Raw genomic sequence first — 6,658 nt, forward strand, 5'->3', positions numbered from 1 at the left:
ACCTGGATCTATTCTCCCAGTGGGCTGTGCTGCAGCCTGAGGCCTGAGGGATGTACAAGGAAAGACCTTGGACATGGGGTCTGCACACAAAGACTTCTCCAGTAGGCACGAAGCAGGTGGGAAGAGAGCGAAGAACCTGGCAAGGGGACTGCCATTTGAACTCTTGCTCCAGATATCCTCATATTTGGTGGGCCACCCCAAGGAAGGGTCAGTGTCTGAGGAGTCTCAGGATGGTAGTTGGAGACTTTGATCCAATGATGGGCCAATTTTACCTGTGGATTCCCAGATCCACCCATGGAAATTCATATTCTTGGACTTTGGAGAAGATTCTAGAATTATTTTTTATTTATTTATTTATTTATTTATTTATTTATTTATTTTTTAGATTTTATTTATTCATGAGAGACACAGGGAGAGAGGCAGAGACACAGGCAGACAGAGAAGCAGGCTCCATGCAGGAAGCCCGACGTGGGACTTGATCTCAGGTCTCCAGGATCACACCCTGGGCCGAAGGCAGACGTTTAACCGCTGGGTCACCTGGGTGCCCCAAGATTCTAGAATTAGCATATCTAATAAAGATGGCTAGAGACCATGCAGGGAGCTTTGTGCCCAGCATCCCATTCCCCATCTAATTCTTTTTGTTTTTTTTTAAGATTTCGTCTTTTAAAAAATATTTTATTTAAGAAAAAGAGAGTAAGAAAGAGCACGAACAGGGGAGAGGGGCAGAGGGAGAGGGAGAAGCAGATTCCCTGCTGAGCAGGGAACCCAACACAGGGCTGGGTCCCAGGATGCCAGGACCATGAACCAAGCCAAAGGGAGATGCTTAACCAACTGAGCCACCCAGGTAGGTGATCCTTAAGACTATTTTTAGGTAACCTCTACACCCAACGTATAGAGCCCAAACCCACACCCCCCCAAAAAAGTTGCATGTTCCACTGACTGAGCCAGCTGGGTGTCCCCCATTTAATTCTTACAATAAAAAAAAACCCTACGGGGTTATTGTAAGGTAGGTAGCTGGGAGGAAACTGAGGCATGGCAAGAAGATTTGCCTAAGACCTTCCAGCTAGCAATCGACAGAGCTGGGATGGGTCAGCACAATATGATATCAGCCTTGTACTCTCCTGCCTCTCCCTCACTCCAAAGAACCCTCCCAAACGCCAAAACCTCAGAGATAACAGCACTCAATTTGGGTCAGAAGTCATTTGGACAAATTCTACTTGGTTCCAGGAAAACAAAGCTTAGAATCCAATTATGAAGCATAAATCCTGTTCTCTGGTCTGGTGCGGGCCCTCACTCTCCGCTCACTCTGGGGTGCTCTCAGACCCTGGCAGGGTCTGTGACCATCCATGTATGATGTCTCTATGTTGACGTCCCCAGCCCAGGCCTCCAGGTCTCTTGGCTCCAAATTCAAGTGTTCTCAAGCTGAGCAGCACCCCTCATTCCCAGACCTGCCCCTCTCCTGTCCCTGCCACACCATCAGTGCTCAAGCCAGTGTCTGTGTCCATCCTTAACTCTGCCTTCTCCAGCTACTTCCAGTCCATTGTTCTTCAACCTGCTGGGTCTACTTCCTTCATAGCCAGGAACCTGTCCCCATCTTCCATTGACTTTGCAGCTCTCCTTGTTCAGGCCTCATCATCTCCCTGAAGGACGACTGGCTCTCCCAAGCCACTGCATATATGGCACCTACAGTGATCTCTAGGAAAGCAAGGGACAAGTCATGCCTCTGTTTGAAACTCTTCAGTGGCTCCTGTCTCAGTGCCCTTTGACTAAAAGCCAAGCTTTCCTGTACTCTCCAGGAACATTGAAGGGCTTTGTAAGTCTCCTTACACCCCTCCCCACCCCCCTCGCTTATTCCTCACCTCTCTGTCTTTGCTGCTGCTGTTCCCTTTTCCCCTGGATTTCCTGGCTAACTGCTACTTGCTCAGATTCCACCAGCATGGCCTGCAGGAAGCCACCCCTGCTGCTCCCAGACCGGGTTAGGACCCCTGCTCTGGCTGCCCTGGCTCTCTTGCAGCACCTGCCACCTGCACTCATAACAACAGCTGATATTTATTGAGTGCTGACTCCATGTATTTTTCTTTATTGACCCATTTAACCTTCACGAGCACCCTAGGAGACAGGTCCTATGATCATCTCCAATTTCAGATGGGTAAAAGGTTAAGTAAATGGCCCAAGATCACACTACCTGGGGATTTGCAACCAGAGTGGCTGCCCGCCCCCCCCCCCCCCAAAGCTGGCCTCTAATCCTAGGATGCTGCCTCCCGCTGTCCTGTGGGTGGACATTGGGGCGGCAGCGTCGGGGGTGGGGTGTGTGTGGCCGGTCCTGGGTGGCTCCTGACCCATCGGGGCGCCCAGGCGCTAGCCCAGGTGCTGGCAGGGTACGTGCCCGACGCCAGGCGCTCCCGCCCTAGTCTCAGGGCGCTGCCGGGCCGCGAGGGCCCCCGGCGACCCGGGCGTCGGGCGGCCCAGCTGGGGCGGGCTCGGGGCCAGATGGGCTGCACCGCCACAGGGAGGCCGGGCGGCCGGGGCGCGCGTTGCCATGGGGACGGGGGGCGGCAGCCCCGCCCCGGTGGGCGGGGGAGCAGGTGGCGGGACGGGGCGCAGGCGGGGGGAGGGGCCGGAAGGGGCCCGCGGCCGGCGCTGGAGGGGCGCGCCCCGGGGGTCTCCCCTCCCTGCCTCCCGGCTCCCGCCGCCCCCTTGGCGAGTCGGCTCGCACTCCCTGCCTGCGCATCTGGCGGTAGGTCACCTCCTCCACGCTCTCCTTCCCGGCCTCAGTTTCCCCGGCTGTGGGGCGGCGGAGCCCGACCAGGACATTTTCATGCACGCTTCAGCGCATGTACTTTTTATGGCTCTGGGAGAGGCCCGGAGGATTCAGGCTTGGGTAATTTCTCATCCTCTTTTTAGACGGAGGCACGTTCTCATCAAAGGACCCAGAAGCGGGGAATGGCAGAGCTACAAGAGCTGGTGGACGGCCAGAGCGGCCAGCCGAAGCCCAGAGAGGGCCAGGAACCTGCTCAGGGTCACACAGCCAGTCGCAGGCTACAGGATGAAAAAGCGGGTCCTAGCTTCCCAGGGCTCCGCCCATCAGGAGCCAAAACCCAGGTTGCCAAGGGGAGAAGACAAACGCCCCCGCTCTGGCCAGATGACAGGAAGGCTGCCCGGGAGCGCACACCTGAGACAGGGGCTCCCCGTGTGCAGCAGAGACCCCCGTGGGGCTCCCACCACCACTCACGCCCTCGCGACCTGCATCCCACCGCTGCACAGCTGGGGCCATTGTCCTGGCCCTGCAGACAAGGTGTGGAGGTTGTGTCCTCCCTCGGCCCACCCCACCCACCCGTGGTAAATGCTGTAAATGATGAGCTGGGCCCCCAGCCGGCAGCATGGCCCCAGAGCTGGGCCTCCACACCTCCCCAGACCCCAGTCTTCTCTCTGGGAGGCCCTGCTGTCCTTCCTCCTGCCTCCTGCAGGACCCTTCTGTGAGCGCTGCAAGCCCCAGCCAGGGAGGGGGTTGTCTGGAGGGCAGGCCTTGCTTCCTCCCTCTGGCAGGAGTCACTGGGGACTGACCCTGCCCTGGTTCCCCGCTGACGCTGGTGGAGGGTGGTTCTGGCTAGGGGTGGAAGTACAGAGGAGCAGGGCAGAGACAGGGTCTGTGCCTTTAAGGTACAGCTTGCTGCTGGAGTGCCACACACACACACACACACACACCACAGTCTCCCTAGCACACAGTCACTCCATCGCACAGCCCCACACACACACACTCCAAGCTCTGTTCTCTTTCCCTCTCTCTCTCTGTCACCCTCTCTCTCTACACACACACACACACACACACTCCCAGGCTCTGTTCTCTCTCCCTCCCTCTCCCTCTCTCCACACAGGCCTCCACACTCAGTCACACACAGAAGCATCCACACTCTCTGCCTCCACCCCCTCCTCCTGCTCTCCCCAAGGTCTAGTTTTAGAAAACATGGGCTAGGGGAGGAAGGGCAAGGACTAGGAGTTCTGACCTAGGAAATGGGCCCTGCCTCCTGTCCCTCCCCAGCCCACAAAAGGGGGCTTATTTCCCAATTTGGCATCTCTGCCTGAGTCAAGGCTACAGATAGAAATAAAGAAGCGGGGCAGGATGCCGGTCAGCCTCTTGGAGAGGGAAGGAAGGGGGCTGCTTGGCCCTCCGCTGGCCTATTGGCTAGGAACCCAGGAAATGGGAGGGTAGGGTGGGGTGGAGGATCTCCTTCCCCCTTACTCACTCAAGGTGAACTCCCTTCTAGCACAAAGGAAGCAGATTTATGGACAAAAGTACCTGAGTTAGCTTAGCCCTAGAGGGATGAACCACTTGACCCTTGACTTCTAATGAAGAGGCCTTTGACCCTTCTTAGGCCATTTCTCACCTTTAGTCAAATCCTGGATTACAATTCTGCCCTAAACTTGGGAAGAGAAGTCCTTTTCCCTTAATCTTAAAATTTTTCTTGCTGTAGCTCCATGTAGAGGCTGGAAGTCCTCTGCCTAAGGGACCCTCAGTCTTCTCATCTCAATGTCCTCTAACTATTTGTGGGGAGCTCCTAGTCATCCTTCAAAGCCCAACTCAGGGCAGCCCGGGTGGCTCAGCAGTTTAGTGCTGCCTTCGGCCCAGGGCGTGATCCTGGAGAACCAGGATCGAGTTCCATGTCGGGGTCCCTGACATCCTGACATGGAACCTGCTTCTCCCTCTGCCTGTGTCTCTGCCGCCCCCCCCCCCCCCCCGGTCTCTCGTGAATAAATAAATAAAATCTTTCAAAAAAAAAAAAACAAAAAAACCTCCAAAAAAACCAAAAAAACAAAGCCCAACTCAAAATCTGTCCCCTCAACTAGAGGGCTTTCTCTGTGTCATTCCATTGGACAGAATGAGTTCTGTTTACTCCTGGGCATCTGGGCTTCCTGCACTTTCTACAGTTCTAACACTTCTGTGATTTAACGGGGGAGTGTGTACCTGAGCTGTGGACGTTGCTTTTCTCACATTTTCTCATTTATTCATCACCCCCTATCTGCCTCTGTGGTGGGGATTAGGATCCCCCTTAACATGTGGGAATGCTGCAGCTCAGCTACATCACTTGAACAGCTAAACAAGATTTGAATCCATATCTGCCTGGTGTAAGATGTTGGCCTTTCCTCCTGCCTCTCACTATTCTTCATAGGCACCTTTTCCTACAGGATACTCAACAGAGGAAGAGCAGTTCTGTGAAAGGAACCGAGGTCACCACATGGACACTGAAATGTGCCCTCTTCAATGCAGCAAAGCTTCACCAGGCATCCCCCAGCTACAGCCCCTGTGTTGGGTGCTGGGATATAGAGGCACAATAGACACAGTCTTCCCATCCTTGGGGATGACAGGCACACACACAGGCAATGATGACTTAGGATGGTTGGGGCTGGGATTCTAGGAATTTGGGATCCCACAGGAGGTCCTGGCTCAGACTAGAGGCAGAGAATTGGAGAGGTTGACAAAGGGCTCCACAGAAATGGTGATAAGGGAGCTTGAAGCCAGGGTGGGAACCAGCCCGCTAGATGAGACATGTGCAAAGATAGATTGGGGATACCACTGAAGAGTCTTGAGTGCCACACAAGAAGCACCCCCGCAGGTCTTTGGCTTCACTGGCCCAATACCCCCAATGGCTCCAAGGTCAGACGTTCTGCTAAGGACCTTCCTGACAGCTGCTCTTGACTTTGGGGTTGGGGGAGTCCCAGAGTTCCCTCCAAGAGCTCCCCCAGAATCAGGAGAAGGAAGGTGACAATGACTTAAGATGGGCGACACCAGCTTAGGGTTCCTTCCCTATCCCCACCTTCATGGGGGGGTGGGGACCTGGCCAAGGTGCTACAGCTGTTATTGAAGTTCAATGAGGGAAATGCCTTGCTCAGTAGAGTTGATTCCAACATGAAATGCCTGGGTGAAATTCTTACCTTTAAATTTAAAAAAAAATTTGTTTTTAATTTTTTTTTATTTATGATAGTCACAGATAGAGAGAGAGAGGCAGAGACACAGGCAGAGGGAGAAGCAGGCTCCATGCACCAGGAGCCCGACGTGGGATTCGATCCCGGGTCTCCAGGATCGCACCCTGGGCCAAAGGCAGGCGCCAAACCGCTGCACCACCCAGGGATCCCAAATTCTTACCTTTAAATAAAAAGATGAACAGCAGCACTGAGAACCTAGGTCAGTTTCCTTAAAAAAATGGTTGATATTAGACCCAAGAGCCAGAGGCGCCCCACCCAGGATTTCCCTAATGTCCAGTCATCGGTACCTCTGCCACGATGTCTGCTGTTATCTGCCTACCTCAATCTACTTAGTGGTTTTCTTTGAATTAACTCACTTTTACAAAACTTTAACGAAGGAAACTGTATCTATACTCTAAATGTTTTGGCTTTCCAAAAACAGACAGTAAATCTAAAAGTAAATTCAATGAAAACAAAGCAATTCTAGCTTAGCTACTCTTGCTTGCTAGGAGGCCTCTCTCTTTGCTAGAGAGGGAGATTAAGTCGGTGTTAGGTGTTAAAGACATATTAGCTTCACACTGGCCTTTTCTCCTTGACTTCAACAGAAGAAACGACTTTCCTGAGATGAGCTTGAGGTTCCATGTTGTGTGTGGCCAGGTCTGGGCGCCATCCCACCCAGTGTACCCGACACACGCTT

At 53.7% G+C, this 6,658-nt stretch overlaps 1 long non-coding RNA gene across 1 annotated transcript; it reads left to right on the forward strand.

Annotated features, from left to right (window-relative positions):
- The first annotated feature begins 586 nt into the window (after positions 1 to 586).
- Positions 587 to 4,729, forward strand: LOC144305047 (uncharacterized). The gene is made up of 3 exons (XR_013372084.1): positions 587 to 844; positions 1,627 to 1,813; positions 2,905 to 4,729. It is a non-coding gene; the product is annotated as an uncharacterized LOC144305047 (long non-coding RNA).
- Positions 4,730 to 6,658: the final 1,929 nt, after the last annotated feature.

Source organism: Canis aureus, chromosome 3 (assembly GCF_053574225.1).
Source record: "Canis aureus isolate CA01 chromosome 3, VMU_Caureus_v.1.0, whole genome shotgun sequence".
Classification (NCBI taxonomy): domain Eukaryota; kingdom Metazoa; phylum Chordata; class Mammalia; order Carnivora; family Canidae; genus Canis; species Canis aureus.